The sequence below is a fragment of the Scyliorhinus canicula genome, chromosome 9, assembly GCF_902713615.1.
Source record: "Scyliorhinus canicula chromosome 9, sScyCan1.1, whole genome shotgun sequence".
NCBI lineage: Eukaryota > Metazoa > Chordata > Chondrichthyes > Carcharhiniformes > Scyliorhinidae > Scyliorhinus > Scyliorhinus canicula.
The window spans coordinates 96,963,344-96,980,178 of NC_052154.1; the positions used below are offsets into that span (position 1 = coordinate 96,963,344).

The following is a 16,835-nucleotide window of genomic DNA, read 5'->3' on the forward strand; positions in this document are numbered from 1 at the left end:
GCCTGGCTCCTTTCCTGCTGTGTCACTGGATGCTGGGTCCTGATGTTGGCATCTTGCCTAGAGCAGAGGCAGTGTGGACTGCCTAGTGTGTGTGTGAGCTGGCAACACTGGAATGAAGGACAAAGGCTGAGGGGTGGAGCTTGGCACAGGCCAAGCCAAAGCTGAGGCATGTGACAGGGACTCAGAGAGCTACATTACATTAGATCAGTGTCAGGAAGACAGGCACTCAAACTTGGGCCCTTCCTCATCTGCTCAGGCTTGTCGCTTTGCCCTGTAGTCTGCAGACATCATCCTGGTCACGTGATGGGAAATGACGCTGCTTGGTCAGACCTCTGACAACTCAAGAGGCAAGAGTCTGTACGGACAGGTTAGTTGTCTGCAACAGAGGGTTAGTCCTTAGACATTTATTTTTGTGACTGTGCATTTAATGAAGTTTAAAGTTCTTGACATAGCGTGGCTTGGTCGCCTGAGTGCACCATGCTGCGATGCCCAGCAGGACCTTCGGTCTGTATACATTGCATGTAGGTGCTTGTGGAAGCCAGTGTGATACCCCCTCTGGCCTCATCACCCCTCACCACGCAAATTAACACAAACGCTGAGGCCACTGGACATCTGAGAGGAGTTACTGAGTGATAGTGTGAGGGAGCTGGATTAACATCAGTACAGATACAGTCAGTAACACAGGGTTCTGGGGGAGAGGGGTTACTGAGTGACAGTGTGAGGGAGCTGGATTGACATCAGTACAGATACAGTCAGTAACACAGGGTTCTGGGGGAGAGGGGTTACTGAGTGACAGTGTGAGGGAGCTGGATTAACATCAGTACAGATACAGTCAGTAACACAGGGTTCTGGGGGAGAGGGGTTACTGAGTGACAGTGTGAGGGAGCTGGATTGACATCAGTACAGATACAGTCAGTAACACAGGGTTCTGGGGGAGAGGGGTTACTGAGTGACAGTGTGAGGGAGCTGGATTAACATCAGTAGAGATACAGTCAGTAACACAGGGTTCTGGGGGAGAGGGGTTACTGAGTGACAGTGTGAGGGAGCTGGATTGACATCAGTACAGATACAGTCAGTAACACAGGGTTCTGGGGGAGAGGGGTTACTGAGTGACAGTGTGAGGGAGCTGGATTAACATCAGTAGAGATACAGTCAGTAACACAGGGTTCTGGGGAGAGGGGTTACTGAGTGACAGTGTGAGGGAGCTGGATTAACATCAGTAGAGATACAGTCAGTAACACAGGGTTCTGGGGGAGAAGGGTTACTGAGTGACAGTGTGAAGGAGCTGGATTAACATCAGTACAGATAGAGTCAGTAACACAGGGTTCTGGGGGAGAGGGGTTACTGAGTGACAGTGTGAGGGAGCTGGATTAACATCAGTAGAGATACAGTCAGTAACACAGGGTTCTGGGGAGAGGGGTTACTGAGTGACAGTGTGAGGGAGCTGGATTAACATCAGTAGAGATACAGTCAGTAACACAGGGTTCTGGGGGAGAAGGGTTACTGAGTGACAGTGTGAAGGAGCTGGATTAACATCAGTACAGATAGAGTCAGTAACACAGGGTTCTGGGGGAGAGGTGTTACTGAGTGACAGTGTGAGGGAGATGGATTAACATCAGTACAGATACAGTCAGTAAAACAGGGTTCTGGGGGAGAGGGGTTACTGAGTGACAGTGTGAAGGAGCTGGATTAACATCAGTAGAGATACAGTCAGGAACACAGGGTTCTGGGGGAGTGGGGTTACTGAGTGACAGTGTGAGGGAGCTGGATTGACATCAGTAGAGATACAGTCAGTAACACAGGGTTCTGGGGGAGAGGGGTTACTGAGTGACAGTGTGAGGGAGCTGGATTAACATCAGTAGAGATACAGTCAGTAATACAGGGTTCCTGGGGAGAGGGGTTACTGAGTGACAGTGTGAGGGAGCTGGATTAATGTCAGTAGAGATACAGTCAGTAACACAGGGTTCTGGGGGAGAGGGGTTACTGAGTGACAGTTTGAGGGAGCTGGATTAACATCAGTAGAGATACAGTCAGTAACACAGGGTTCTGGCGGAGAGGGGTTACTGAGTGACAGTGTGAGGGAGCGGGATTAACGTCAGTAGAGATACAGTCAGTAACACAGGGTTGTGGTGGAGAGGGGTTACTGAGTGACAGTGTGAGGGAGCTGGATTAACATCAGTAGAGATACAGTCAGTAATACAGGGTTCCTGGGGAGAGGTGTTACTGAGTGACAGTGTGAGGGAGCGGGATTAACATCAGTAGAGATACAGTCAGTAACACAGGGTTCTGGGGAGAGGGGTTACTGAGTGACAGTGTGAGGGAGCTGGATTAACATCAGTACAGATACAGTCAGTAACACAGGGTTCTGGGGGAGAGGGGTTACTGAGTGACAGTGTGAGGGAGCTGGATTGACATTAGTACAGATACAGTCAGTAACACAGGGTTCTGGGGGAGAGGGGTTACTGAGTGACAGTGTGAATGAGCTGGATTAACATCAGTACAGATACCGTCAGTAACACAGGGTTCTGGGGGAGAGGGGTTACTGAGTGACAGTGTGAAGGAGCTGGATTAACATCAGTAGAGATACAGTCAGTAATACAGGGTTCCTGGGGAGAGGGTTTACTGAGTGACAGTGTGAGGGAGCTGGATTAACATCAGTAGAGATACAGTCAGTAACACAGGGTTCCTGGGGAGAGGGGTTACTGAGTGACAGTGTGAAGGAGCTGGATTAACATCAGTAGAGATACAGTCAGTAATACAGGGTTCCTGGGGAGAGGGTTTACTGAGTGACAGTGTGAAGGAGCTGGATTAACATCAGTAGAGATACAGTCAGTAACACAGGGTTCTGGGGGAGAGGGGTTACTGAGTGATAGTGTGAGGGAGCTGGATTAACATCAGTACAGATACAGTCAGTAACACAGGGTTCTGGGGGAGTGGGGTTACTGAGAGACAGTGTGAGGGAGCTGGATTAACATCAGTAGAGATACAGTCAGTAACACAGGGTTCTGGGGAGAGGTGTTACTGAGTGACAGTGTGAAGGAGCGGGATTAACATCAGTACAGATACAGTCAGTAACACAGGGTTCTGGGGGAGAGGTGTTACTGAGTGACAGTGTGAAGGAGCGGGATTAACATCAGTACAGATACAGTCAGTAACACAGGGTTCCTGGGGAGAGGTGTTACTGAGTGACAGTGTGAAGGAGCGGGATTAACATCAGTAGAGATACAGTCAGTAACACAGGGTTCCTGGGGAGAGGGGTTACTGAGTGACAGTATGAAGGAGCGAGATTGACATCAGTACAGATACAGTCAGTAACACAGGGTTCTGGGGAGAGGGGTTACTGAGTGACAGTGTGAGGGAGCTGGATTAACATCAGTACAGATACAGTCAGTAACACAGGGTTCCTGGGGAGATGGGTTACTGAGTGACAGTGTGAAGGAGCTGGATTAACATCAGTAGAGATACAGTCAGTAATACAGGGTTCCTGGGGAGAGGGTTTACTGAGTGACAGTGTGAAGGAGCTGGATTAACATCAGTAGAGATACAGTCAGTAACACAGGGTTCCTGGGGAGAGGGATTACTGAGTGACAGTGTGAGGGAGCTTGATTAACGTCAGTAGAGATACAGTCAGTAACACAGGGTTCTGGGGGAGAGGGGTTACTGAGTGACAGTGTGAGGGAGCTGGATTAACATCAGTACAGATACAGTCAGTAATACAGGGTTCCTGGGGAGAGGGGTTACTGAGTGACAGTGTGAAGGAGCTGGATTAACATCAGTAGAGATACAGTCAGTAACACAGGGTTCTGGGGGAGTGGGGTTACTGAGTGACAGTGTGAGGGAGCTGGATTAACATCAGTAGAGATACAGTCAGTAACACAGGGTTCCTGGGGAGAGGGGTTACTGAGTGATAGTGTGAGGGAGCGGGATTAACATCAGTAGAGATACAGTCAGTAACACAGGGTTGTGGGGGAGAGGGGTTATTGAGTGACAGCGTAAGGGAGATGGATTAACATCAGTAGAGATACAGTCAGTAACACAGGGTTGTGGGGGAGAGGGGTTACTAAGTGACAGTGTGAGGGAGCTGGATTAACGTCAGTAGAGATACAGTCAGTAACACAGGGTTCTGGGGAGAGGGGTTACTGAGTGACAGTGTGAGGGAGCTGGATTAACGTCAGTAGAGATACAGTCAGTAACACAGGGTTCTGGGGAGAGGGGTTACTGAGTGACAGTGTGAGGGAGCTGGATTAACATCAGTACAGATACAGTCAGTATCACAGGGTTGTGGGGGAGAGGGGTTACTAAGTGACAGTGTAAGGGAGCTGGATTAACATCAGTACAGATACAGTCAGTAACACAGGGTTCTGGGGGAGAGGGGTTACTGAGTGACAGTGTGAAGGAGCTGGATTAACATCAGTAGAGATACAGTCAGTAACACAGGGTTCTGGGGGAGAGGGGTTACTGAGAGACAGTGTGAGGGAGCTGGATTAACATCAGTAGAGATACAGTCAGTAACACAGGGTTGTGGGGGAGAGGAGTTACTAAGTGACAGTGTAAGGGAGATGGATTAACATCAGTAGAGATACAGTCAGTAACACAGGGTTGTGGGGGAGAGGGGTTACTAAGTGACAGTGTAAGGGAGATGGATTAACATCAGTAGAGATACAGGCCGGGATTCACCGTGAAACGGCGCAATGGCCCAAACCCCGCGTCAAAATCGGCGCGAATCACTCCGGTGTCGGGCACCCTGAAACGTCACGAATTCTCCGATCCAGAATGGGCAATAGTGGCGTGATGCCATTCAAGATGATGTCACCCATCAAAAGACCCCCACCCCCGGAGATCCGGCAAGATGGCCTTCCGCCGCGCTGCGCCAAATGAGACCCCCCACTGCCTGCCCCCTTTTCCCCCTTCCTCATCCCCCCTTCCCCCATATACCCCCTTCCCCTTTACCCCCTGTCCCCCATATCCGTTCTTCCCCCATATCCCCCCATATCCCCTACCCCAATATCCCCCGAGGGGGAAGGAGATATGAGAGAAGGGGGGATATGGGGAGGGTGGGATATGGGGGAAGGGGGGATATGGGGGAAGGGTGGATATGCGGGGAAGGTGGATGGGGGAAGGAGGGATATGGGAGAAAGGGGGATGGGGGAAGGGTGGATGGGGGAAGGAGGGATATGGGGGAAGGGGATATGGGGGAAGGGGGGATATGGGGGAAGGGGGGGCACACCCGGCCCATCAGGCGGACGCCGCTCCCAGGACGTTCCACGGCGGCCAAGAGCCAGGGACAGACCCGAAGCACTAGGCGGACGCCGCTCACATCTAGTGTGAGTGCAGCAACACCGGCGGGCCACACTCAGCGACGAGAAGGGCAGTCACAGCAACCGGCCCCCATCGCAGCCAACCCAGGACACTTGCACAGGACACTGACACCCAGGACACTTGCACAGGACACTGGCACCCAGGACACTGACACCCAGGACATTGCACAGGACACTGACACCCAGGACACTGACACCCAGGACACTGACACCCAGGACACTGACACCCAGGATACTGACACCCAGGACACTGGCACCCAGGACACTGGCACCCAGGACACTGGCACCCAGGACACTGACGCCCAGGACACTGGCGCCCAGGACACTGACACCCAGGACACTGGCGCCCAGGACACTGGCGCCCAGGACACTGACACCCAGGACACTGACACCCAGGACACTGGCGCCCAGGACACTGGCGCCCAGGACACTGACACCCAGGACACTGGCGCCCAGGACACTGGCGCCCAGGACACTGACACCCAGGACACTGACACCCAGGACACTGGCGCCCAGGACACTGACACCCAGGACACTGACACCCAGGACACTGGCGCCCAGGACACTGACACCCAGGACACTGACACCCAGGACACTGGCGCCCAGGACACTGGCACCCAGGACACTGACACCCAGGACACTGGCGCCCAGGACACTGGCGCCCAGGACACTGACACCCAGGACACTGGCGCCCAGGACACTGGCGCCCAGGACACTGACACCCAGGACACTGACACCCAGGACACTGGCGCCCAGGACACTGGCACCCAGGACACTGACGCCCAGGACACTGACGCCCAGGACACTGGCGCCCAGGACACTGGCGCCCAGGACACTGGCGCCCAGGACACTGACACCCAGGACACTGACACCCAGGACACTGACACCCAGGACACTGACACCCAGGACACTGATGCCCAGGACACTGACACCCAGGACACTGGCACCCAGGACACTGGCGCCCAGGACACTGGCACCCAGGACACTGATGCACACGTCACCCACGCACAGGGGACGGATGGACAGGAATCACCACTCCAGGGGACCCCGGACTTCGGGTCGGATGAGGAGCACGCCATTATGCTACTGCTGTCTCCTACACCCTCCACCATCGCAGAGACACTCACCTCGGTTGGGCACTATAGCGATGAGGCCTCTGGTACACTAACTGGTGCGCACAACACAGCCAGCCCGGTACAGCAGGTGAAGGCAGGAGGAGCTGAGGGGCCGGGCGGTCGGAGGGAAGCCCGGTGCAGGCAACCATCTGCCGCACAGACAGGTCCTGGGTGATGGAACCATCAATTCACGAGACACGTGCTTTAAGATACGAACAGTGGTTTTAATCTACTTACTACAGAGCCAGCCTGTTACACGTTGAACTCTCTGGCTCTGGACACGGTTATTTATACAGCAGTCAAGGGGGAGGAGTCGTGGGCGGAGCCAAGGGTGGAGCCCTGTATAAACTCCTGAGCATTCCCAGAGCTACTCCCCCTAGTGGTCGGATAACGCTTCTGCGCTTACAATGGTATTGGTAAATACAGTGTGAATTACCAAGTTACTTTCACCACATTCACCCCCTGCAAAAAAATCAAGTCCGGCGGGGGTGGTGGTCTACAAAGTAAGTCTGTCCGGTGGTCGAACTGTCCGCTGTGATCTGCGGAGCACCGGGGTTGCAGCCTCTTGTGGTGGCTGGATGGGTGTTGTATGCTGGGGTACAATGGGAGGGTTGTGTCCGAACTTCATACTCTTCTGGTTTGACCGGGGACTGGGGGCTGGCCGGCGCGGGTGCACGGAACTGGTGGAGCGAGCTCGTGGGCTCGGGAGCACGAGGGGGCGGCAGCATGGGGTGTAGGGTGAGGGGTCCTTCTGTGGGGGTAGAGGGGGCGCTGGATCCGGCGGGTGCCAGATCCCGGAGGGATACTGTGTCCTGGCGGCCGTCAGGGAACTTGACAAAGGCGTACTGGGGGTTGGAGTGGAGCAGACGCACCTTCTCAACAAGGGGGTCGGTTTTGTGTGCCCTGACGTGTTTCCTCAGGAGTACGGGGCCTGGTATCCTCAGCCATGCCGGAAGTGAGACCCCCGTTGTAGTGCCCCTGGAAAAAATGAAGAGCCTCTCGTGAGGGGTCTGATTGGTCGCTGTGCATAAGAGGGACCTAATAGCGTGGAGCGTGTCTGAGAGGACTTCCTGCCACTGGGAGACTTGGACCTTTCTAGACCGGAGGGTCAGGAGGACGATCTTCCAGACCGTCGTATTCTCCCTCTCCACCTGCCCGTTCCCCCTGGGGTTGTAGCTGGTAGTCCTGCTCGAGGCAATGCCTTTGTCGAGCAGGTACTGACGCAGCTCGTCGCTCATGAAGGACAAAACCCGGTCGCTGTGCACGTAGCTGGGGAAACCAAACAGGGTGAAGATGCTATGCAGGGCCCTAATGACTGTGTGGGAGGTCATGTCGGGGCACGGGATAGCAAATGGGAAACGGGAGAACCCATCTACGACGTTTAGAAAGTAAACATTCTTGTTAGTTGAGGGGAGTGGCCCTTTGAAATCAATCTCGAGGCGTTCAAAGGGCCTAGAAGCCTTGACCAGGTGGGCCCTGTCTGGTCTACAGAAGTGCGGTTTGCACTCCGCACAGATCGGGCAGTCCCTGGTGACCGCTTTTACCTCCTCGTTGGAGAAAGGCAGGTTTCGGGCTCTGATGTAGTGGGCGAGCCGGGTGACCCCCGGGTGGCAGAGGTCATTGTGGATGACTTTCAATCGGTCAATCTGCGCGCTGGCGCATGTCCCGCGGGATAGGGCATCCGGAGGCTCTTTGAACTTCCCGGGTCGATACTTAATATCATAGCTGGAGGTGGAGAGTTCGATCCTCCACCGAAGAATTTTATCATTTTTTATTTTGCCCCTTTGCGAGTTATCAAACATAAAGGCGACCAATCTTTTGTCGGTGATGAGGATGAACCTCCTACCTGCGAGGTAGTGCCTCCAGTAACGAATAGCCTCCACAATGGCTTGTGCTTCTTTCTCGACTGAGGAGTGTCGGAGTTCTGAAGCGGAGAGGGTTCGGGAGAAAAATGCGACTGGTCTCCCTGCCTGATTTAGTGTGGCTGCTAGAGCTACCTCTGAGGCGTCGCTCTCAACCTGGAATGGAGTGGATTCATCCACGGCCCGCATGGCCGCTTTGGCGATGTCCTCCTTGATGCAGTTGAAGGCCTGGCGTGCCTCAGCAGACAGGGGAAATCGTGTGGCCTTAAAGATTTGGCGGGCTTTGTCTGCATATTGAGGGACCCACTGGGCGTAGTAGGGGAAGAAGCCCGAGCACCGTTTGAGGGCCTTGGGGCAATGGGGGAGGGGGAGTTCTAAGAGCATACGGTCCGGGTCTGGGCCCAGGACTCCGTTTTCCATGACGTAGCCGAGGATGGCCAGTCTGTTTGTGCGGAAAACGCATTTCTCCTTGTTATAGGTGATGTTTAATTTCTGTGCCGTCTGGAAAAAACGGTGGAGGTTGGCGTCATGGTCCTGCTGGTCATAGCCGCAGATGGTGACACTGTCCAAGTACGGAAACGTGGCCCGCAGCCCGTACTGGTCCACCATTCGGTCCATTGCTCGTTGGAACACCGAGACCCCATTAGTGACGCGAAGGGGACCCGGAGGAAATGGAAGAGGCGACCATCGGCCTCGAATGCAGTGTAGTGGCGGTCCTCCGGGCGGATTGGGAGCTGGTGGTATGCAGACTTCAGATTCACCGTGGAAAAGAGCCGATACTGGGCAATCTGATTTACCATGTCTGTAATCCTGGGGAGGGGATACGTGTCGAGGAGCGTAAATCTATTTATGGTCTGACTATAGTCGACAACCATGCAGAATTTTTCCCCGGTCTTAACGACCACCACCTGAGCTCTCCAGGGACTATTGCTGGCCTCTATAGCCCCCTCACTGAGTAGCTTTCGGACCTCTGTTCTGATAAATACCCTATCCTGCAGGCTATACCGCCTGCTACGAGTGGCTACGGGTTTACAGTCCTTTGTGAGATTGGCGAAGAGAGGAGGGGGGGAAATTCGCAGCGTGGTGAGGCTGCAGATAGTGAGTGGGGGCAGGGGCCCGCCGACAGTCAGTAACACAGGGTTCCTGGGCAGAGGGGTTACTGAGTGACAGTGTGAGGGAGCTGGATTAACATCAGTAGAGATACAGTCAGTAACACAGGGTTCCTGGGCAGAGGGGTTACTGAGTGACAGTGTGAAGGAGCTGGATTAACATCAGTAGAGATACAGTCAGTAACACAGGGTTCTGGGGGAGAGGGGTTACTGAGTGACAGTGTGAAGGAGCGGGATTAACATTGGTAAAGATACAGTCAGTAACACAGGGTTCTGGGGGAGAGGGGTTACTGAGTGACAGTGTGAAGGAGCTGGATTAACATTGGTAAAGATACAGTCAGTAACACAGGGTTCTGGGGGAGAGGGGTTACTGAGTGACAGTGTGAAGGAGCGGGATTAACATCAGTAGAGATACAGTCAGTAACACAGGGTTCTGGGGGAGAGGGGTTACTGAGTGACAGTGTGGGGGAGTGGGATTAACATCAGTAGAGATACAGTCAGTAACACAGAGTTCTGGGGGAGAGGGGTTACTGAGTGACAGTGTGAGGGAGCTGGATTAACATCAGTAGAGATACAGTCAGTAATACAGGGTTCTGGGGGAGAGGGGTAACTGAGTGACAGTGTGAGGGAGATGGATTAACATCAGTACAGATAGAGTCAGTAACACAGGGTTCTGGGGGAGAGGGTTTACTGAGAGACAGTGTGAGGGAGCTGGATTAACATCAGTACAGATAGAGTCAGTAACACAGGGTTCTGGGGAGAGGGGTTACTGAGTGATAGTGTGATGGAGCTGGATTAACATCAGTACAGATAGAGTCAGTAACACAGGGTTCTGGGGGAGAGGGTTTACTGAGAGACAGTGTGAGGGAGATGGATTAACATCAGTCGAGATACAGTCAGTAACACAGGGTTCTGGGGGAGTGGGGTTACTGAGTGACAGTGTGAGGGAGCTGGATTAACATCAGTAGAGATACAGTCAGTAACACAGGGTTCTGGGGGAGAGGGGTTACTGAGTGACAGTGTGAGGGAGCGGGATTAACATTGGTAAAGATACAGTCAGTAACACAGGGTTCTGGGGGAGAGGGGTTACTGAGTGACAGTGTGAAGGAGCGGGATTAACATCAGTACAGATAGAGTCAGTAACACAGGGTTCTGGGGGAGAGGGGTTACTGAGTGACAGTGTGAGGGAGCTGGATTAACATCAGTACAGATACAGTCAGTAACACAGGGTTCTGGGGGAGAGGGGTTACTGAGTGACAGTGTGAGGGAGCTGGATTAACATCAGTAGAGATACAGTCAGTAACACAGAGTTCCTGGGGAGAGGGGTTACTGAGTGACAGTGTGGGGGAGCGGGAGTGACATCAGTACATGTATACGGTGTGATTTACTGGCTGCGCCGCACTCTTGCTTGTGTCCGACGTGGCCATTAGATCATGGGAGCGGCTAATATTGGGAACCGTGGCAGTTGCCAATCGGTTTGCGATCTAACTGGCCCGCTCCCCTTGGTGAGATGAGGATCCCACCATGACGAGAAACCAGTAATCACCAACTAAAGTCAATCTCCATATAATTAACAGGAACAACCCCCTATCTAATGGCCTGCTGTGATCTAACCCCCTCCCCAGCAAGTGGACAGTGTGTGCCGATTAGTACTCATTTTTAAAAAGTTGCTGTGGGGATTGAAGGAAATGAGCAGCCACCTTTGAACCTGGGTGGTGAGCCCAGGGACACTGGCATCTGGGCAACCCCAGGGGAGAACCCAGGAGGGGACAGCCTCGGCCCTGGACCACCATAGCCCGTGGGTGTCCCAACGCTCATGGGTCCGTCATGCCAGCCCCTGGATTGTCTGTACCCATACCCAAGATGATATCTTGGCAGGGACATCCAATTAAGCTTTTGGGTAGAGTTTAGGAACAAAATGGGACAGCCACATTGCTAGGTGTTAATTATAGACCCTCAGATAGCCAACGGGAAATTGAGGAGCAGATAAGTGCGCAATTTGCGCAGGTGTGTAAAAATAATATTGGGTAATTATATTAGGTAATTTGAACTTCCCCAACTTCAATTGGGATAGTCACTGTGTTAAGGGCTTAGATGGAGTGGAGTTCTTAAAATGTTTTAGCTCAATATGTAGAGGGTCCAACAAGGGATGGTGCAGTGCTGGACCTAATTCTGGGGAATGAAGCCGGATAGTTGAGGTGTTGGTGGAGGAGCATTTTGGTGATACGTAGCGACCACAACGTGGTACAATTTAAGTTTGTTATCAACGAAGAAATGGGCAAGTTGCAAAAAAAGGTTGTGGACTGGAGGGCAGCGAATTTTAGTAAAATAAGATAGAGTCTGGCAAAGGTAGAGTGGAAAGAGTTATTTGTGGGGAAATCTACAGAACAGCAATGGAGGGGGTTCAAAATGGAAATGGGGAGGGTACAGAACAAAGAACAGTACAGCACAGGAACAGGCCGTTCAGCCCTCCAAGCCTGCACCGATCATGTGTCCTATCTAAACCAACGCCTGTATCCTTCTATACCCCGTGTTTATGTGTCTAGATAAGTCTTAAAGGTCGCTAACATATCTACCTCAACCACCTCACTTGGCAGTGTATTCCAGGCCACCACCACCCTCTGTGTAAAAAAGCTTCCCTGCACATCTCCACTGAACCTATCCCCCTTTACCTTGAACTTGTGCCCCCTTGTAATTGCCATTTCCGCCCTGGGAAAAAACCTCCAATCACCCTATCTATACCCCTCATAATTTTATAAACTTCTATCAGGTCGCCCCTCAGCCTCCGTCTTTCTAGGGAGAACAATCCTAGTTTATTCAATCTCTCCTCATAGCTAATACCCTCCAAACCAGGCAACATCCTGCTAAACCTTATCTGTACTTGACCAGGTGCCTCATGGCAGACTAGTACAAAGGTCAAGTTACACTGGATCAGAGGTGAGGTGGTAAGATGGATACAGAACTGGCTCAGTCACAGAAGGCAAAGAGTAGCAGTAGAAGGGTGTTTTTCTGAATGGTAGGTTGTGAACAGACAGCAATCTGTGCAGGTGCCTCTGTTGTTTGTAGTATACATAAACAATTTGGAGGAACATGTTGCCTGTTTGATTAGTAAGTTCGCAGATGACACCAAGTTTGGTGGAGTGGCAGATAGTGTTGAGGATTGTCATAGGATACAGCAGGACATAGATAGGTTTGAGACTTGGGCAGAGAAATGGCAAATGGAGTTTAATCCAGACAAATGTGAGGTAATGCATTTTGGTTGGTCTAACATAGAGGGGAAATATACCTTAAATGACAAAACTCTTAGGAATATAGAAAGTCAGAGAGATCTGGGTGTGCAGGTCCACAGGTCTTTGAAGGTGGCAACACAAGTAGACAAGGTAGTCCAGAAAGCATACAGCTGCTTGCCTTCATTGGACGGGGCATCGAGTAGAAAAACTGGCAAGTCATGCTGCAGTTGTATAAAACCTTGGTAAGGCCGCACTTGGAATATTGCGCACAATTCTTGTCGCCATATTACCAGAAGGATGTGGAGGCTTTGGAGAGGGTGCAGGGGAGGTTTACCAGGATGTTGCCTGGACTGGAGGGTGTTAGCTATGTGGAGAAGCTGTATAGACTCAGACTGTTTTCATTCAAAAGACGGAGGTTGAAGGGTGACCTGATAGAGGTCTACAAGGTTATGAGGGGTATGAATAAAGTGGATGGGCAGGCACTCTTTCCCAGGGTGGAGGGGTCAATCGCCGGGGACATAGGTTTAAGGTCTGTGGGGCAAAGTTTAGAGGAGATGTGTGAGGCAGGTTTTTTACGCAGAGGGTGGTGAGTGCCTAGAACACGTTGCCAGGAAAGGTTGTGGAAGCAGGTACATTAACGGCACTCAAAAGGCATCTTGACAAACACATGGATAGGATGGGTATAGAGGGATACGGCACAAGGAAATGCTGAGGGTTTTGGCAAAGGTTGGTGTCATGACCGGTACACACTTGGAGGGTCGAAGGGCCTGTTCCTGTGCTGTATTGTTCTTTGTTCTTTGTAGTCTCTCCAAAGCCTCCACGTCCTTCTGGTAGTGAGGTGACCAGAATAGGACACAGTATTCCAAATTTGGCTTCACCAACTTTCTATATAGCTGCAACATAATTTGTTTTTATACCCGATGATCCATTCAATGAAGGCAAACATGCCATATGCTTTCTTTACCACCATTTCCACCTGTGCTGCCACTTTTAAGGATCTGTGGACCTGCACGCCCAGAACTCGTCATGTGTCTCTATGCTCCTGATGGTTCTGCCATTTATTTTATAGCTCCCACGTGAATTGGATCTACCAAAAATGCATCACCTCGCATTTGTCCGTGTTAAATTCTGCCTGCCATTTCTCCACCCAATTTTACAGCATAACTGTATCCTGCTGTATTCTCTGACAATCTTCATTACTATCCGCAACTCCTACAATCTTAGTATCATCCTCAAACTTGCTAATCAGATCCACTACATTTTTTCCCAAGTTATTTATATATATTACAAACATAGAACATAGAACATTACAGCGCAGTACAGGCCCTTCGGCCCTCGATGTTGCGCCGTCCTGTGAAACCCCTCTAATGTCCCATCTACACTATTCCCTTATCGTCCATATGCTTATCCAATGACCATTTGAATGCGTTTAGTGTTGGCGAGTCCACTACTGTTGCAGGCAGGGCATTCCACGCCCTTACTACTCTCTGAGTAAAGAACCTACCTCTGGCATCTGTCCTATATCTATCTCCTCTCAATTTAAAGCTATGTTCCCTCGTGCTGGACATCACCATCCGAGGAAAAAGGCTCTCAATGTTAACCCTATCTAATCCTTTGATCATCTTGTATGCCTCAATTAAATCAACTCTTAACCTTCTCTCTAACAAAAACAGCCTCAAGTCCTTCAGCCTTTCCTCATAAGATCTTCCCTCCCTACCAGGCAACATCCTTGTAAATCTCCTCTCTACCCTTTCCAATGACAGGTAAAGATGGATAGTTTTTTGAAGAAAAAAGGGATTAAGGGTTATGGTGTTCAGGACAGAAAGTGGAGCTGAGTCCACAAAAGATCAGCCTTGATCTCATTTAATGGCGGAGCAGGCTCGAGGGGCCAGATGGCCTACTCCTGTTCCTAGTTCTTATGTTCAATGCTTCCACATCCTTCCTATAATGTGGCGACCAGAACTGCACTCAATACTCCAAATGCGGCCACACCAGAGTTTTGTACAACTGCAACATGATCTCGTGGCTTCGAAACTCAATTCCTCTACCAATAAAAGGTAACACACTGTACGCCTTCTTAACAACCCTCTCAACCTGGGTGGCAACTTTCAGGGATCTATGGACATGGACACCGAGATCTCTCTGCTCGTCCACACTACCAAGAGTCTTAGCCCAGTACTCTGTCTTCCTGTTATTCCTTCCAAAATGAATTACCTCACACTTTTCTGCATTAAATTCCATTTGCCACCTGTCAGCCCAGCTCTGCAGCTTATCTATGTCCCTCTGTAACTTGTAACATCCTTCTGCACTGTCCACAACTCCACCGATTTTAGTGTCATCTGTAAATTTACTCACCCATCCTTCTACCCCCTCCTCCAGGTCATTTATAAAAATGACAAACAGCAGCGGCCCCAAAACAGATACTTGTGGTACACCACTAGTAACTGGACACCAGTCAGAACATTTCAGAATCAACCACCACCCGTTGTCTTCTATCAGCTAGCCAATTGCTGATCCAAACTGCTAAATCACCCTGAATCCCATGCCTCTGTATTTTCTGCAATAGCCTACCGTGGGGAACCTTATCAAACACTTTACTGAAATCCATATACACCACATCAACTGCTTTACCCTCATTCACCTGTTTGGTCACCTTCTTGAAGAACTCAGCAGAGATCCCTGCGGAACACCACTAGTTACAGACCTCCATTTGGAAAAACACCCTTCCACTGCTACCCTCTGTCTTCCATAGATTCATAGAATTTATAGTGCAGAAGGCGACCATTCAGCCCATTGAGTCTGCACCGGCCCCCGGAATGAGCACCCCACCCAAGCCCACAACTCCTCCCTATCCCCGTAACCCCAACTAACCTTTTTGGACACTAAAGATAATTTAGCATGACCAATCCACCTAACCTGCACATCTTTGGACTGTGCAAGGAAACCGGAGCACTTGGAGGAAACCCACACAGACACAGGGAGAACGTGCAGACTCCACACGGACAGTGACCCGAAGCTGGGAGTCAAACCTGAGACCCTGGAGCTGTGAAGCAACGGTGCTAACCACTGTGCTACCACGCCACCCCCATGGCCAAGCCAGTTCTGAATCCATCTGGCCAATTTACCCCTGACCCCGTGTGATTTAATTTTTTGCACCAGCCTGCCATGAGGGACCTTATCAAATGCTTTACTAAAGTCCATGTCGATAACATCCACAGCCCTTCCCTTGTCAATCATTTTTGTCACCTCCTCAAAAAGCTCAATCAAATTAGTGAGACATGGACGTCCCTCATACAAAACATAGAACATAGAACAGTACAGCACAGAACAGGCCCTTCGGCCCTCAATGTTGTGCCGAGCCATGATCACCCTACTCAAACCCACGTATCCACCCTATACCCGTAACCCAACAACCCCCCCCCTTAACCTTACTTTTATTAGGACACTACGGGCAATTTAGCATGGCCAATCCACCTAACCCGCACATCTTTGGACTGTGGGAGGAAACCGGAGCACCCGGAGGAAACCCACGCACACAGGGGGAGGACGTGCAGACTCCACACAGACAGTGACCCAGCCGGGAATCGAACCTGGGACCCTGGAGCTGTGAAGCATTTATGCTAACCACCATGCTACCCTGCTGTCTGTCGCTAATAAGACGATTCACTTCTCAATGTGCATAGATCTTATCTCCGAGAATGTTTTCCAACCATTTCACTATCAGTGATGTCAAGCTCACTGGCCTATAATTACCTGGATTATCCTTTCAACCCTTCTTAAATAACTGGACAACATTGTCTATCCTCCAATCCTCTGGGATCTCACATGTGGCCGACGAGGACACAAAGATTTCGATCAGAGGCCCAGCAATTTTATCTCTTGTCTCCCTCAGTAATCTGGGATAGATGCCATCTGGCCCTGGGGATTTGTCCACCTTAATGCTTTTAAACACACCTAACACATCCTCCCTCGTAATAATGACTTGTTCTTAAGTGTTTATATATCCCTCTGAGACACCAGCAATCAATGCATTCCCCTCCTTTGTGAACGCTGATGCAAAATACTCATTAAGGATCTATTCCTTTGGTTCTACACATAATTTCCCTCCTTTGTCCTTGAGTGGACCAACTCTTTCTCTTGCTACCCTCTTGTTCCTAATATATGTATAAAATGCCCAACATTTACCCTCTAAGGTAATAGG

At 51.0% G+C, this 16,835-nt stretch overlaps 1 protein-coding gene across 3 annotated transcripts in view; it reads left to right on the forward strand.

Moving 5' to 3' along the window:
* Positions 1-188: 188 nt before the first annotated feature.
* The window catches only part of LOC119971562 (oxysterols receptor LXR-alpha-like), a 218,258-nt gene continuing 201,611 nt past the window's right edge, over positions 189-16,835 (forward strand). The window contains exon 1 of one of the 3 annotated variants that reach the window (XM_038807256.1): positions 189-367. The gene's annotated coding sequence lies outside the window, so the exon portion shown is untranslated. The remainder of the gene's footprint in view (positions 368-16,835) is intronic. The other 2 variants (XM_038807258.1, XM_038807255.1) reach the window with 2 other exon arrangements.